The sequence below is a fragment of the Lygodium microphyllum genome, chromosome 7 (assembly GCF_053477565.2).
Source record: "Lygodium microphyllum isolate KBCC chromosome 7, Lygodium_microphyllum_v1.1.10, whole genome shotgun sequence".
NCBI classification, from domain to species: Eukaryota; Viridiplantae; Streptophyta; class Polypodiopsida; order Schizaeales; family Lygodiaceae; genus Lygodium; species Lygodium microphyllum.
In genome coordinates this window covers 163,272,235-163,290,362 of record NC_141141.1, presented here as the reverse complement: position 1 = coordinate 163,290,362, position 18,128 = coordinate 163,272,235, and positions in this window count along the sequence as shown.

Genomic DNA, 18,128 nt, shown 5'->3' with positions numbered 1-18,128 from the left:
TCTTCTTGCAAATCACCATGCAAGAAGGCATTCTTTACATCCATCTGATGTAAAGACCATCCCTTTGATGCAGCCATAGCAATGACTGCTCTTACGGTTGCCATCCTTGCAACCGGACTGAATGTTTCTTCATAGTCAATGCCATATGTTTGTGCATACCCCTTGACTACTAATCTTGCCTTGTATCTGTTCACAGAACCATTTGCATTGTGCTTCACCTTATAAACCCACTTACAGCCAATTGCATTCTTACCTTTAGGCAAAGGTACCAATTTCCATGTAGCATTTGCTTCCAAGGCATCCATTTCTTCATCCATGGCTTTCTCCCATTTTTCTTTTCCCATGGCTTCCTCAAAAGAAGTGGGTTCTGGTTCCTGTATCACTTTAACCATATATGCATAGTGAATGGCTATAAATCCATCATATTTCAGCCTATTCACCCTAGCTCTGGTAGACCTGCGCAAAGTAGGTTCACTCCCAGGTGCTCTCAAAACATCCCTGGTCTTCCTTACTCCAGGTGTAACAATAGAAGGAATACCCAACTCATCATCAATGCTCTGTTCTGAGCCATTGGATTCACCATCCACATAAGAGTGACCTGCATTCACATCAAACATGGGCTGATCAACCTTCTCTTTTCCTTTTCGTGATACCTGCATACCACTATCTGCATTGCTTTGAGAAGATTCTCCTGATCTCAATCTGCCTGTCCATGGCGAAGAATGTGAACCATTGCTAGAGGACGCTCCAAGTCCACTAATATTTTGTGACTGCTGCTGTGAATTCTGTGCAGCATTACCATTTTGTGCATCTACATCATCAATCACATTTACTTGTTTATACCAGCTACTCATCTCATCAAAAACAACATCTCTGCTCACTGTAAACTTACGAGTAGAAGGGTTATAGCATCTATACCCTTTTTGCTGCAGAGAGTAACCAATAAAGATGCACTTCTCAGCTTTTGGATCCAACTTGGATCTCAACTCATCTGGTACATGCACATAGGCAATACAACCAAAAATTTTCAAATGAGAAATATCTAGTTTCCTACCAGTATACCTCTCCTCTGGAGTCATTCCATGTATTGCTGCAGTGGGAGTCCTGTTCATTATGTAGACTGCTGTAGCAACTGCTTCAGCCCAATAAAAATCTGGCAGGTCTTTTTCATTGAGCATGGCACGAGACACCTCTCCAATATGTCTATTTTTTCTTTCTGCAATTCCATTTTGCTGTGGGGTATGACTGCATGAATATTGCTACTTTATGCCATGCTCCTGCAAGAACCTTGCAAACTCATTTGAGAGGTACTCTCCCCCTCCATCTGACCTTAGGCATTTTATTTGCAGGCCTATTTCTTTTTCAACCATAGCTTTAAAGGTTTTGAAATGCCCAAAAACTTCACTTTTCTTTTTCATAAAATACACCCAAACTTTTCTGCTATAGTCATCAATAAAAGTGACAAAATAATGACAGCCTCCAAGAGATGCAGCTTTTGTAGTCCACACATCAGAGTGGATTAATTCCAATGGCTTCTCACTCTCTTGAACATGTCTAGGAAATGGTTTCCTTGCCTGTTTTCCAAATTGGCAGGCTTCACATACCTTATGCATTTCTGCAACCTTGAATTTAGGCAATCCTGCAACAATATTTTGGGCCTGCATTGATTTAAGTCGCTGTACATTAACATGACCAATGCGTTTATGCCAGATATCAATATCTGCAACTACACCGGTCCCATGTGCAAACATTGCTGCACTCAATTCAGACATGTCTGCATCCAAAGTAAACATTCTGCCCTTCTTCTTTCCTTTTGCTATCAAGCGACCTTTATTTTTCATATACTCAACAAAGAATCCATGAGGATTAAATCTGACCTGCAAGCCCTGCTCAACCATTTGACCAACAGAAACCAGATTCTTGGTGATATTCGGGACATGAAATACATCAGACAGGTATTTCTTTTTCCCATCCTGCATAGACAAGGGAATTTTTCCAATCTGCACAATAGGATGTGCAGTATCATCACCAGTCTCCACAAATCCAGGTTTTTCCATTTTCCTTGCATCCTCCATCCATTCTGCATGACCTGTCATGTGGTTTGATACACCTGAGTCAACATACCATACATCATTGCTTTCTTTTGCACTTGTCACAGAATTGTTCATGTGCTGCACCATGAACAAATGCTCATTTCTGTCATCACCCTGTCTACTAGAAGATGCATAATTTCCTTGTTGCAGTTTTCCATTCATGATGTCATTCTGCTTTTTATAGCAGTCTTTAGCCATATGACCCATTTTACCACAGTAGTAGCATTCAACATTACTGTTTGCATTTTGACCTCTTTGCCATCCACCACGACCTCTTTGGCTCCCCCTGCCTCTAGAGTTACCATGTTCTCCTCCATAGGACTGGTTTTCTTGAGTTTGCTGCATATTTTGATTTCTACCACGGCCTCCAAATCGGCCTCCTCTACCTCTGCCTCTACCTCTTCCAGCATTTGAGTAGAAGACAGCTTCTTTTGAAGTTCCTCCTGAAGAAGATGCACCACCATTTCTCTGCTCCTCAGAAATTAGAAGAGCAATCAACTCCTCAAAATCAGGAAATCTTTCACGGACAGAAATGGATGTTTGAAACTGTGCATAATCCTGTCCTAGACCATTCAAGGTCACAGAAACTAAATCATCATCTTCCACTGGCGACCCAATGGAAGCAAGTGCATCTGCAATCTTCTTCACCTTCATGTGGTAGTCATTGATGCTCATATTTTCTCTTTGCACATTATGCAACTCTTGCTTGAGCTGCATTTTCCTAGCTTGAGAATTTGTACTATACATTTTTGACAAAGTATCCCATGCCTCCTTTGGCGTACTTGCATCCTGAATATGCACAATCATAGAGTCTGAAATACTGATAGACAGCCAATACATAACTTTCCTGGCTCTCTCATGCCATGCTTTAAATGCCTGCATTTGCTGTTGATTGGGAACATCAGGAAGAACTGGTTCTTCTTCATTTCTTGCAACAAATTCCCAATATCCTTTTCCCATAAGGAAATTCGTCATTCTAAACTTCCATGCTTGGAAGTTGTTCTTGTCAAGCTTTTCAGTGACAATCTGTGAAAGAGAATCAAATGCCATTACGGAAGACTGGAAAAAATTCTGTCACTGCAAAAACCACAGCTTCACCCTCACAAGGGAAAATCTGCAAAACTGGCGAAAGTGGTATTTGACCACACAGTCACTTCCTAGTGACGATTTTGCATCAACAGGCAACAGGGATGATTCTGTAACTCCCAATGTCTCTGCGCACAAGCATACAATGTAATTTTTACAGTAACTATTCACCGACCTGTAGAACAGTGGCTGCACAGCATAAAACTGGGCCTTTTCCTGAGTGCGTGTAGAAGACTTCCGCCTCCAAAACAAGCCCCGAAATGGCCTCAAATAAAAAAAACAAGGTCGCCATGAGCTAAAGCTCTCTCCCGCAGCATATACTGCCCTCTTGCTTCACTGCGAAGGGCGTCTCAACCTGAGACAATGCACTCTTGCAATTTCCGGCTGTGCTACCTGCAGAGATCTGCTCCCAAAACAGAAAATGAAAGCAACACTGCTCCTCTTACCAGAACACCGCGGGCTTGGCTTGCTTTCTTGAGCTCCTTACCACGAACAAGGCTCTGATACCATGTCAAGATTGTGGGAGAGAAGGAAGGAGTCTCACTTGTAGCTTTCTTGCTTGCACAATGGGGGAATACACACAAGGGTGGAGGCTGAAAACAGTTTTTCTCTACTTAGTTGTGTAAGCCAAAAGAACTCTTGTACAAAGAAATAGAAGAACCCTATATATGGGTCTCAAACCAAACTCAACTAACTAAGGTGGCATACTAACTGAGCCACGAACTAGAGTAGATAAGGATAGCTATCATGTAGCTATTATTCATGGGCGGTGTACCAACCGCGTCTGCAACTGACAAGTCGGTGATATAAATACACAACGGTCACCCTGGCGTATCACGAGTGGAGCTCGATATCTCAACACACTCGCCCCACCCTCTGTCTCACTCTCTGTTGATAGTTACAGAGGGCAACCCATACTCACGTCCCCATCCGGTTAGGATGAAAGCTCACGTCACTCGATTGTTTGTCGATGAAGATCGCGTCGTCAGTTGTTGAAGAGGCGTACCCAGGGAGGTAGCCATCAAATCGAACATTGAGTTGGATAGAATATGGCGTCTGCTAGAGGACAGGTAGACGCTTTGCAGAGACCCAGGACGCAGCGTACCAAGGGAGGCAGCTTCGGAATTGGATCTTGGAAATTTCAAGTGATGAATCCACTTTTTGGACTACTGGGTGTTGCCACCTTTTCCATAGCCAGCTTCCCGCCCAAGGGTGTTTACCACCTTTTCTTGGAACGAGGCCTGCTATGACAGGGAATTTCTTCCTTTTCTCTCATAACATTTTTGTTTTGTTTTTTTTTTCTTGTTTTTCCCTATTCCCGAGGGTGTTTCCACCTTTTCCCGAAGAATAGGTCGGCATGATAGGGACCTAAGTCCTTTTCTCCCATGAGCGATATGTATATTGTGTTTTTTCTCTTTTTTTTCATTTTTCTTTTTTTTTTCTTCGAATTAAACAAGGGAATGGTAAAAAGACCAGGTATCAGAGCCAACCTCGCCACTGTTGCTAGTGGAAAATAGAGGATAAGAGATCACAGCTGGAAGATAGGGTGGAGGGGACAGAGGGTTGTGTCCACCTCATCAAGAGTGGCTGAAGAACGGCTATTAGAAGTAGCATCATAAGAGTGATAGTGCCACGCCAACGGGGGAAAGGATCAGGTGACCGTGATTGTCAAGATCCCCAAGGAGGAAAGTATTTCTTCAGACGATATCCATTAATCAGGAAGGGATCATCAGAGGCATCAACGGTCTGCACTTGGACAGAGCCATTAGGGTTGACGACAAGTACCTTATATGGGCCCATCCACCGTTGTTGAAGCTTGCTAGGAAACTTGCCAAATCGTGAATCATAGGCTAGGACCAAATCACCTTCTTTGAACTCCTTGTGCTTGATGAAGCTATCATGGTAAGCCTTGCGTCGAGCTTGCGTGGCTTCCATACACTGTAGAGCCATCCTATGAATTTCATCCAAACATTCCAAGTGCAAGAGACGGCAGTGCAGTGAATCATCTTCCCCCAAACGCTCTTTGATAGCCACTCTCAAAGAGGGTAATTCCAGTTCAACAGGAAAAATAGCTTCTGTACCATACACGAGCTGGAAGGGTGTCTGTCCTGTTGTTGCTTTATGGGAGGTTCTGTACGCCCAGAGGGCCTCTGTAAGTCGATCATCCCAATCACGACGATGTGCGGCAATCGTTCTTGTCAGAATCGAGCAGAGGATGCGATTCGTGACTTTGACTTGGCCGTTGGCTCTGGGGTAATAAGGAGTGGACTTGCGATGGCGGATCTTATACAGCTCTGTCAACTCTTCCATGACTCTGTTAAGGAAATGAGTGCCTCTGTCACTTACCAGCTCTAAGGGACTGCCAAAACGGGTGATGATATTCTCGTACATGAACAGGGCCACGCTGTTACCATTGTCCCGCTTTAGGGATTTAGCTTCACACCACTTTGTGACATAATCCGTACATACGAGGATGTATCGGTTCTGTTTCCTTCTGGTAGGAGGATCGATTGGGCCTACGAAGTCGATGCCCCTCTTTTCAAACGACTTTAAAGGAAGAATAGGCCGCAGTGGCATGGCACTTGTCTTGGTGGGTCTCCCCATTCTCTGACAAGCATCACATCTTTTACAGTGTTCATAGGCATCCTTATAAATGGTAGGCCACCAGTATCCTGCTAGCAAATCCTTCCTGGCTGTAGCTTCTCCTACAAAGTGACCTCCACATGGCTCGTCATGGCAAGCCTTCAGAACAATCCCAATCTCATCTCCTGCAACACATCTTCTGAGCACTTCATCTTTGCCTTTCTTGTACAGTGCACCGCCTAGCAGGGTGTAGGGGGTTGATTCTAGCATAAGCTTCTTTCTCTCTCGACTAGAAATGCCAGGAGGATACTGTTGGGTTGCCAGTAGATTGGCAATGTCTGCATACCAGGGAGTTACAGTTTCTACCAAGAATAGGGAAGCATCAGGGAGGTCTGGATCATCCTGCTCCTCATCTGCAATTTGTGGGATACGCGACAGATGATCAGCCAGAACATGGGAACGACCAGGTTTAGTAATCACCTCAAAGTCGAACTCCTGGAATAAAAGGAGCCATCTCATCATTCATCCTTTCACATCCGCTTTGTTCATCATGAAGGATAGGGCCTCATGATCCACATAAAATTTAAAGTGGGTGGAGAGGAGATAGTGGCGGAACTTCTCTAGGGAAAACACCATTGCCAAGCACTCAAGCTCTGTCACTGTGTAGTTCCGTTCTCTATCAGTGACTTTTCGGCTTGCATAATAGATCGGTTGATCCAGCTTTGAGGAGCCCTTCTGGCAGAGGACAGTACCTAAGCCTTCAATAGATGCATCAATGTGTACATGAAACTCTTTCGTCCAATCAGGAGGTTGAAGAATGGGTGCCTCAATCAAACACTGCTTCAGAGTGTGGAAGGCTTTGTCACATTCTTCCGTCCAAGTAAACTTTGCATCTTTCCTCAGAAGCTTGTGCAAGGAGGTTGCCTTTGTTGCGAAATGGGCTATGAACCTTCTATAGTAACCCACATGGCCTAGGAATCCCCTCAACTGTTTGAGGTTGGTGGGTGCAGTCAGGGCTGCAATCTTTTCGATCTTTGCAGGGTCTGTTGATATCCCTTATGCAGAGACAATGTGGCCCAACAGAACTCCAGAAGAGACCCCAAAGATGCATTCTCGGGGTCGAGGGAAATCCCATACTCCCGGCATCGATCAAAGCATTGTTCCAGGTGTCCCCAGTGTTCACGGATCAAACTATAGACACAGAAGTCATCCAAATATACCTCAATAAAATCGTGCAGATGATTTTGAAATGCGGCCATCATGACTCACTGGAAAGTAGCAGGGGCATTGCAGAGCCCAAACGGCATCACTCGGTAAGCGTAGGTCCCCCATTCTGTGGTGAAGATTTTTTTGGACTGGTCTTCTTCTGCGATTTGGACTTGGTTGTATCCACTGAATCCATCCAGAAGGGAATAAAGCTCATGTCCTGCCACTGTGTCCAACAGTTGGTCTGTGAAAGGGATAGGAAAGTGATCCTTCTTCGTCTTGGAATTCAACTTGCGGAAGTCCACACATATTCGAAGCTTGCCATTCTTCTTGGGTACAACCACGATGGGTGAAACCCATTCACTATTTGCCACTGGATAGATGAACTCGGCTTCCAGAAGCTTCAGCAGCTCTGCTTTCACCAATGTGGAATAGTTCGGGTTCATTCGTCTCTATCGTTGCCGTACTGGCTTGGCATCAGGCTCCAAGTCAATATGATGCTGACATATTGTGGGATCAATCCCCTTTAGGTCTTTGTAGGACCACGCAAACACGTCCAAATTCTCTTTCAACAAGTTGTATAAGGTTGACAACTCCTCTTCTGGGAGGCTGCTACCCACCTTCAAGTGGCGTTCAGTGCCATCTGCATCCACAAAGGTTAACTGCCTTTCACCTTCTACTTCACGGATGAAGGTCCCACGGACTGCTTCTGGATACAGATTCGACTCCTTCAAGGGAGTGATGTCCTCTTCTGATGTCCCACTAGACCCAACTTCTTCTTTTGCTGGAGACTTAGGTTGCTCCTTAAGATGTTGAAATGGGATTAAGGCCGTCTCGGGTTTGGTTTCAAAATTAATTACCTCTTGGCTTGAAGACTCCTCTTCTGAAGATGACACATCCAGGAACGTCACATAACAGGGACCCTCTGATGCCTGTTGGGTTGGTGGGACTGGTGCTTGTCGGCACGGTGCATCATCATCATCTTTCTTTGGCAAGGATGGGTGAGGACGACATGAGCTACTGCTGAAAGACGGCTTGTTCCTCTTAATCCATGTCTTATAAAGATTTTACATATGAGAAGATCCATTTACCAGACCAAATGGTACCATCGTCATTTTGTCCCATAGCATGAGCTCGTCTGCTTCTGATGCTTCTGGAACTTCTTCTTCATATATATTCGCTTCAGGTGGGATAGATTCTTCTGGTTCACTTTCATAACCTTCTTCTTCCATATTCTCTGTTTCATCTTCTGCCTCTGTCTCTGCTTCTGGTTCTGTCTCTGTCTCTGTCTCTGTCTCTGTCTCTGTCTCTGCTTTTGTCTCTGCTTCTATCTCTGCTTCTGTAGGAGCTTTGTAAGAGAAGAACAGGTTCTCTATTTCATCTTTTGCCTCTGTCTCTGGCTCTGTTATGGCCATGTAACAGGGAGAGCAGTACATCCATGCTTCTATCTCACTGTCAGAAGTGATTTCGGAAATCGTTTCTGGTTCAGACGGGAAGTATTCACCCATTGACAATGGCTTTGCATCTTTTGGAAGTTGGCTTACAGTATCCACTGTTAAGGAACGTGCCACTGTTTTCTTGGGAAGGATCTGTTTGACAGCATCTTCGTCTGGCTGATGTTCCATCTGTGGCCTCATTAGGCGAGTCAGAAGATAATTCCAAGGAGGTGGATCCATGTCCTTTTTTAGAACCATACAGTTTCAGCACCACTTTGTTGGGCCCTCTACCCAAGGTCAAGGTTCCTTTGAACCAATTCGTCCTTGCTCGGGCTTCAAAAAGCCATGGTTTTCCCAGTAACAGGGGGTAGGATATACCATAAGAGTTTGGCTTCACCACTAGATAGGTTAGCCAATAATCTTTTCCAGCCACTGTAGTATTCACATATGGGAGAATGCCCAAAGGCTTGATTCTACTCTGATCCGCCAGTCTGATGAGCCATTGGGTTGGTTGCATACCTTGTAGGCCTAGATCCTTCATTGTCACATCCGTCATAATGTTCACTGATGAACCACCATCAATCAGTGCATTTGCAATGAAGCAGCCTTCTATCCACACGCCAGTCTCTGGGGTACCCAGATCTAGGAAGGCGTTAGCTACATCCACTTCTTTGACAGGCTCTGGAGCTTTGTTGGACTTTGTCGCTGTTGAGGGAGCAATCCTTAAGCCACGTCTTCTTGTCAATATACTTTTGAACCTTTTTCGGCAATTGGGAGACAACATCAATAATTGTCAGAATGTGAGGTTTGGTTTAAAGGTATCTAGATCTCTGACCAGATCGTATTCCTTAATAGGATCCACTGGCTTCTCTAATCGGTTAGGGAATGGAGCAACACCCATTTTCATTTTCTCTCTTTCTTCCAAGAGAGGAATTATGGAAACTTCTTCTGCCACTTGTGGCACTTCCTCCTCTTCTGTCTCCTGGACCTCTGGTCATGTCTCTGTAACTGTCTCTGTAACTCTCTGTGGCACTGTAGTGCTCTGTACAGCACTGTCAGGCTCTGTTCTGTTCTGTTCTTCTGGTGGAAGATTGAACTTCACTGTTCTAGCAGGAGGATTATTTTCTTTCTGGATAGGTGGTTCCTTCTTCTTTGCACGCGTGATGGCAGCAACTTCCAATTCCACTAAATTGGAGGTAGACTCTTGGGCCTTGGCCGAACTGTCAGTAGCACTGTTTTTCACTGGGGCTGGGCTTGGACAGTCTTTTGCAGTGTGGCCTTCTCCTTTGCATCGACTGCATAAGGGCTTGTAATCCACTGACCTTCTGGGATTTGGAAAATTTGGTGAAATGTGTCACTTTTCTCCGCATCTCTAACACTCCACTTCTGATCTCTGACCACCGCCAGACTGTCTTCCTCTGTAACTTTGAGAGGGAAATCTTCTGGGTCCGAAATTAGGACCAAACTCTCTAGGCTTGGGTCCAATATCCTGTGTTGTCATTTTGGATTCTAGCAAGTTAAATCTTGCGTCTTCTTCCTTCCTTCTCCTATCATGCATCTCCTTTAGAGAGCAAATGTCCTCTGTATGGTTCTTCCGCAAACAGTAGGAACAAAAGGCTCCAGGAATGGTTGGTTTTCGTGTGCATTCAGTCGCTAAATGGCCTGCTTGATGACACTTACCACACCAAGTATTTGACCGCATCACATCTCTTCTTGCTCCTGCAACATTGGATATGCTAGCGGTATTCACTTTCAGCGTCTGTAGCTGCTCTGTAATCACATCCATCAACTCCTTTTTGATGTTTGCAACTGAGTTGGATAAGTAATCCTTCAAGCTTTCTCCTCCAGAGATACTGGCAGGAGGGTTTTGAGGAGTCTCTGTAATCACTGCATAAACAGGTTGGGCTGGTGCAGAGGGGTCTCAGTTCTGGTTCTGATTCAGAGCTCCTGTTTGAACTGTTGGCTGTTGGCTCCAATTGGTAAGATTCCACTGTTGCTGCTGATTTGGCATTGAGGAATTTGGTTGGGACCATTGTTGTTGTGGTTGAACCATCATTTGAGGCATGGATTGTGGCCACTGTGGATTTGGTGCACTGTACAGTGATACTTGGGGCATCTGTTGGTAAGGGTAGGGGACAGTCCCTGGGACTGCATTTGGTGGGTACATCATTCCTGGCATCAGAGGAGGTAGGACTCCTCTTCCTGGATTCATCGCCAATCTAGCTTACACTTCATCGTACAGTCTTGCACCTTCTGTTGCAGCTTGCAGTGTGGCTGGTCTTTGCAGCTCCACAAACTTACGGACTTCTGGTTGTAATCCTCTGAGAAACACCCCCTTCTGAATACCATCATCTAGATTATGGTTAGTCCATCTCTTCAAGATGGATTCCATTCGTAAGACATAAGCTTCTACTCTTTCTCTAGAGGACTGACTTAAATTCATAAATTCCTCTCGCATCCGCTCTTCAAAACCTTCACGCCTGAATTTAGTGAGGAAGGCCAACTTCAGGTCGTCCCATGTGCTAAAAGTTCCTGCTGCTTGTCTCTCATACCATTGAAATGCTGCGCCCTTGAAAGTGGCGGGGAATATTGCTAACCAATGCTCAGGGGTTCTGGCATTGTTAGCCACACACGCTACCATAAACTCTGCTACATGAAGATCGGGGTCTTCATTGTACTCTCCCTTAAAAACTAGCAATGGGACTACATTCGCTGGCCTATCATCAATATTTCCAGGATGGATCTGGCTTGGAAGTGGACCTCCAGCAGGAGGAGGAAGGGCTTGATGTGCCATTGGAGCTTCTGTAAAGAGTTCCGCAAGGGCGTCAAAGACGACTTCTGTAGCGAGCTCGTTCTCGGCTCTGATTTTTGCTTTCTCTCTTCTCACGTACCTCTGGACTCGTTCTAACACTTGCCTCTTTATTGCGTCATTCATCAGGGGGTTGGTTCCACTATGTTGTTAGTGCTCCACACAGGGTTAACAGAAGGCTTCAGTCTCTGGAGGACTCTCTTGCCAACATTTCTTCTACTTCTTCCTTTTCAACGTCTCTGAATTCTGCTTTCATGCCACTGCACAGAGGAAGGTATTCGGTTCTGAAGGTGTCAAAATGCATACGTCTGAGCATTGTGGTGGTGCCATCATCATAGTAATGCCAGCTTTTGATGGTTTCAACAGTGCATGTTGTGAAGAACACTCTGTCTACCAACTTCCAATGGGTTGCCAATTGAACAAACAGAAGATTATCAGTGCACCAAGCATCCCACGTATCTTGCTGTTGAGCATCTACGAACAAATTCCAACTCTTTTCCTTCTTGTCTCTGTGAACCTCCACAGACCAAGACTCCTGAAGCTTCTTCACAATCTCCCACTTGATGATGTTTGGAAACTTCTCAATGAATGCCAAATCTTCCATGTATGGTCATTCTCTCTGTTTATGCTCTTCAGTTTGTTCCCAAACAGTTTGCCACCAAGATGCAAGTTTCTGTTGCTTCAACAGGAAGAGGAAACTGTCCACTACATAGAGCATGCATCATGATGGTGATGTGTTTTCGCCATTGTGGGATGAACTTCTTGTGGAAAGTACCTTTGATTATGAGAAATTCCAACTCTTCAATGGAAGAAGGAACTTTACAAACATCCATTGAATTCTTCTCTTCTTGGCAATGCCAATTCCTTCATTTTCAGCCTCTTCTGGTGCTTGTTGATGGCAAGTTTCCCCGGCTGCGCACCAAAAACATGGAGCCCCAAGAGGAACACCAAGGAAAAGGGAATTCTCTTGCAAGAAAATCTATCTTGTAACATCAACAAGCTTGTTTATTATGTTTCATATGATCACAATGAAGAAAAGAACACCATGCACAACAAATCTTCATGCAGCATCATGTAGATCTCCCACGGATTTGATAGAATCAACCATATTCTTCAATATCTTCACAAAATCCATCAATAGAACAAAGAAAGAAAAGGAATACACCATCTTTGAATGGAAATACATCACATAGTATTCATCTTCAATATCTTCATAGTCTTCTCTCTCAATCTCTCATATACAATCACTCTGTTTCAGTAGAATTGGCTATCTCTGACTCTCTCTCTCTCTCTCTCCATCAATAATACATCATCTCCTCACTACAATCTCTCAAAATCACTCTCAATAATCCTTCTTAGGTCGTGGATACCCCTCCCAAGTGGTATGTCTGATATGAAGAGTCACCAGAGCCACTACAGTGTCCTTTCATAGCTCACTACTGTCACTTCATTCTAGTCTTCACTTGAGTCTTCAACAACTACTTCTTTCACTTCTTTCAGCTCTTTTGCACTTGTATTCACCTCTTTCCAAGGCTAGAAAACTTTCCCAAGCTACACTCTCATCCAATAGAACACATACAGAAGCATACAGAACAGTCACAGAACAGTACCAGAATAGCTACAGTACAGAACAGAACAGAACAGAACAGAAACAGAGACTCTACAGAAGACCTACAGAAGGTTACAGAAGGTCATCAAAACCACATAACTCATACTCAAACCATTCCAAACTCTCACAAACCATTCAATAAACTTTCACAAGATCTCAATCTTCATCAATCAATACTCCATCCCTCCTTACAGAAGACAATCAGAACAAAACAGAACAAAACAGAAGCTATACAGAAGGTATACAGAACCAATCAAAACATCACAGAGCCACTAATAAACATCATAAACTTCCAAAACACAATCAATATCATCCAAAACACTCTCAAACCACTTCCAAACCAATCAATCATCTCATAAAATCACCCATTCAGCTCTCAAAAACAACAAAAATCAGCCAAAAAACAAGTCATTTCAACACTCAACACTTCTAGCGAGTCATGATGGCCGCATTCCAAAATCATCTGCATGACTTTATTGAGGTATATTTGGATGACTTCTGTGTCTATAGTTTGATCCGTGAACATTGGGAACATTTGGAACAATGCTTTGACCGATGCCGGGAGTATGGGATCTCCCTCAACCCTGACAAATGCATCTTTGGAGTCTCTTCTAGAGTTCTGTTGGGCCACATTGTCTCTGCACAAGGGATAGCAACAAACCCTGCAAAGATCGAGAAGATCGCAACTCTGACAGCACCCACCAACCTCAAACAGTTGAGGGGATTCCTAGGCCATGTGGGTTACTACAGAAGATTCATAGCCCATTTTGCAACAAAGGCAACCCCCTTGCACAAGCTTCTGAGGAAAGATGCAGAGTTTATTTGGACGGAAGAATGTGACAAAGCCTTCAACACTTTGAAGTAGTGTCTGATTGAGGCACCCATCCTGCAACCTCCTGATTGGATGAAGGAGTTTCATGTACACACTGATGCATCAATTGAAGGCTTAGGTGTGGTCCTATGCCAAAAGGGATCCTCAAAGCTGGAGCAGCCCATCTATTACGCAAGCCGAAAAGTCACTGATAGAGAGTGGAACTATACAGTGATCGAGCTGGAGTGCTTGGCAATAGTGTTTGCCCTAGAGAAATTTCGCCATTATCTATTGTCTACCCACTTTAAATTTTATGTAGATCACGAGGCCTTGTCCTTCCTGATGAACAAAGCAGACGTGAAAGGACGAATGATGAGATTGCTCCTTCTATTCCAAGAGTTCGACTTTGAGGTAATTACCAAACCTAGTCGTTCCCATATTCTGGCTGATCATCTGCCGCGTATCCCGCAGACTGCAGACGAGGAGCAGGATGATCCAGACCTCCCTGATGCTTCCCTATTCCTGGTAGAAACTGTAACCCCCTGGTATGCAGACATTGCCAATCTACTAGCAACCCAACAGTACCCTCCTGGCATTTCTAGTCGGGAAAGGAAGAAGCTTATATTAGAATCAGCCCCCTACACCCTGTTAGGCGGTGCACTATACAAGAAAGGCAAAGATGAAGTGCTCAGAAGATGTGTTACAAGAGATGAGATTGGCATTGTTTTGAAGGCTTGCCATGATGAGCTATGTGGAGGCCACTTTGCAGGAGAAGCTACAGCCAGGAAGGCTCTGCTAGCAGGTTACTGGTGGCTGACCATTCATAAGGATGCCTATGACTACTGCAAGCGATGTGATGCCTGTCAGAGGATGGGGAAACCCATCAAGACTAGCGCTATGCCACTGCAACCTATCCTTCCTTTGAAGCCATTCGAGAAGTGGGGCATCGACTTCGTCGGCCCAATCGATCCTCCCATCAGAAGAAAAGAGAACAAATACATCCTGGTATGTACGGATTATGTCACAAAGTGGTGTGAAGCTAAAGCCCTAAAGCGGGACGATGGTAACAGCGTGGCCCTATTCATGTACGAGAATATTATCACCCGTTTTGGCAGTACCCTCGAGCTGGTAAGTGATCAAGGTACTCATTTCCTTAACAAAATCATGGAGGAGCTGACGAAACTGTATAAGATCCACCATCGTAAGTGCACTCCCTATTACCCCAGAGCCAATGGCCAAGTTGAAGTCACCAATCGCATTCTTTGCTCGATTCTGATAAGAACGATTGCCGCACATCGTCGCGACTGGGACGATCGACTTATAGAGGCCCTCTGGGTGTACAGAACCTCCCATAAGGCAGCTATAGGACAAACCCCTTTCCAACTAGTGTATGGTATATAAGCTGTCTTTCCTGTTGAGCTGGAATTGCCCTCCTTGCGAGTAGCAGTTAAAGAATGCTTGGGAGATAGTGAGTCACTGCAACGCTGTCTGCTGCACTTGGAATGCTTGGATGAGATCCGACGGATGGCTCTACAGTGCATGGAAACCACTCAAGCACGACGCAAGGCCTATCATGACAGTTTCATCAAGCAAAAGGAGTTCAAAGAAGGTGATCTTGTTCTAGCCTATGATTCCAGATTTGGCAAGTTTCCTGGCAAGCTCCAACAATGGTGGATGGGCCCATACCAGGTACTAGCCATCAATCCTAATGGCTCTGTTCAGGTGCAGACCGTTGATGCCTCTGATGATCCTTTCTTGATTAATGGCTATCGCCTGAAAAAGTACTTCCCTCCCTGGGGAACTTGACAATCACAGTCGACCTACCCCTTTCCTTTTGGGCATCGCGCTGTCCTTCTTGTCGTGCTTCTAATAGCCCTTATGATTCTCCTCATGAGGCGGTCTCGTTTTGCTACCCCCTTGCAAAAACATTTCAATCCGACGTTGTTCTCTTCTCATCTAATCCAACAATGATGGCGAGGTTGGTCCTGATATATGGTATTTCTACCATTCCCTTTATTAAGAAATTAAAAAAAAAGAAAAAAGTTAAAAAATGAGAAAAGAAAAAGGGAAAAAAAAGAAAAAACAATGAAACTGTTACGGGAGAAAAGGAAGAAATTCCCTATCATAATAGGCCTCGTTCCAAGAAAAGGTGGAAACACCCTTGGGCGAGAAGCTGACAGTGGAAAAGGTGGTAACACCCCGCAGTTCAGATAGTTGACTCACCAGCAGAACCTCTTCAGCAACAAGCAATTTGAAGCCACCTCCCTTGGTGCGCTGCCTCTACGATATCAATCCGTCTGCCCTTCTTAACAGACGACTTTTCTTACCAATCATTGAAGTACGGGATTTGTAGGCTGCCTCCCTGGGTACGCCTTGTCTTCAAGATTCTGATGACACCAACCGACGACATGATCTTCACAACCAACCCCTTGAGTGATGTGAGCTTTCATCCTAACAAGATGGGGATGTGAGTATGGGCTGCCCTCTGTATCTATCAAAGAGTGAGACAGAGGGTGGGGGTGAGTGACCAGTCTTTCCTTTCAAATCAAATGCGAGGTGAGAAGTGTGAACGAAGTGTTGCACACAGGGATGGGCCTCTCAATGCACAAAGCACGATTTGTTCCTGTGCACTGCACCATAAGGCTCCCTGGCCTTCCTTCTTGCACTGTATGCCGGCACAGGGCGGGATGCACAGTTGCACCATCAAATGCGCACAAGGCATACAACCTTTACACAAGTGACCATGAGGATTACATCAACGGGTTTCAGGACATGGCTGCCCTCTGTAACTTTCAACAGAGCGTGAGACAGAGGGTGGGCTGAGTGTGACTGAAATTTCTTCAATCAATTACCGAGAGGTGAGGATTGAGGGACGTTACGACCTTTGGAGTCAAGTACGTTTCCGTTTCCCTATGCATCCACGAGCTGGGTTTCTGCCATAAGCACATGACATAACTGTTCTATACACTGCACTACAAGGCTCCCTTGCCTTTCTCCTTGCACCTATGCCAGCCGGGTTGAACACACCGATGCACCATCAATTGTGCACCCTGGCATACTCCCTCTGCACCATTCCTTTGTCGCTTCCTAAACCGGGTGTGAGCTATGGGTTTTCATCCTGATTTCCTCGAGTGATATTAGTCATGGGGTGAGTGACTGCTCTTTCATTCCATATGAGTGATTGTGAGTTGAGTGCAATATTCCTCATCATCAATGAATTTCTTGCGATTCCTTCAACCAGCTACCTCCTTGGGTGCTGCCGCGTGGTCCCTGCCGTGAAGGATGTGTGCTGTGAAGATACCTTGGTACCTCTTGCAGCCGACAACGACAGTGGACGTGCCATCGACAATCAACCTTGATTCTCGACAACATGGGCCAAGTTTTTCTAACCCTACACTTTCTATTGTCAGTGATAGTCATGTTTTAAGTGTGGGGACGTTAGCGGATGGTCTGTCGTGTGGAATTAGGTCCCTGTTGCTCGGTCAACCCTATCCGTTAAGGTTTTAAGTGTGGGGATGCGTCCCTGCGCGTCTATATTGCATACTGCCCTGCATATGCCTCACTTTGATCATGCATGTACGCCATGGCTTTCTTTTACCCTCCTGGGGTTCCTTCCCTACCCACCCGCCCACTATCACCCCTCCCTTGGGGCTGTTCCTCCTCCATTTCTCTTTCTCCCTTATTTTGATGTGTTTCCATGTGCACGCACCCTACGTTCAGCGGAATCCCTATCTGCACTTATAGCCCTATTTGTCCCTTCGAATTGTCCAATTTTCCTTTTTATCTACCCCTGTTCCGATGCACGATTTTTGAGTTATTAATTTTTGAAAGATTTTGCGTACATTAGATCGTTTTCCATGTGAACACGTCTTGCTTGCTTCGGAACCGTGCTCTGACATGATAGCCCTGTCCTCCCCTTCCTCCTTGACATTTTTTGTTTTTAGTCCGTGTTATTCCGATGCACGGTTTGTCCAATATTAATTTTTGTGGTTTTTCGGGACCTTTTCGTGTGTCTTTTTAACATTTTTCCATGTGAACCTGCCTTATTTGCATCAAAATTTCAGTTTGACTTGACAGCTGTGTCCACCGCGCCTTTCCCTACATTTTTTCTTTGTTTCTTCCCCCTATTTCGACTTTCGTATTTTTAATTATTAATTTTTAAAAGTGTTTTCGAGTGTCTTTTTGGTATTTTTTGTATGTGAACGCCTCCGAACCCTATCGGACTTGCCTTTTGCCATGACAGCACTGTGCAATCCCTTCCCCCACACATTTGTCGTTTTTGCTGCCCCTTGTTTCGATGAACCGATCTTCTGTTATTAATTTCCAACCGTATTTGCGTGTGTCCTTTGTCCGTTTTTCCCATGTGAACGCGTCCTCTCGCAGTCGAAAGTGTGTTTTGATGTGATAGGTTGTCGGGCGCGTTCTTCTGCACCTTTTTCCTTCTTTCCGCCTTGCATTCCGGTGCGCGGATTTCCCGAAATTAATCCCCGTATGT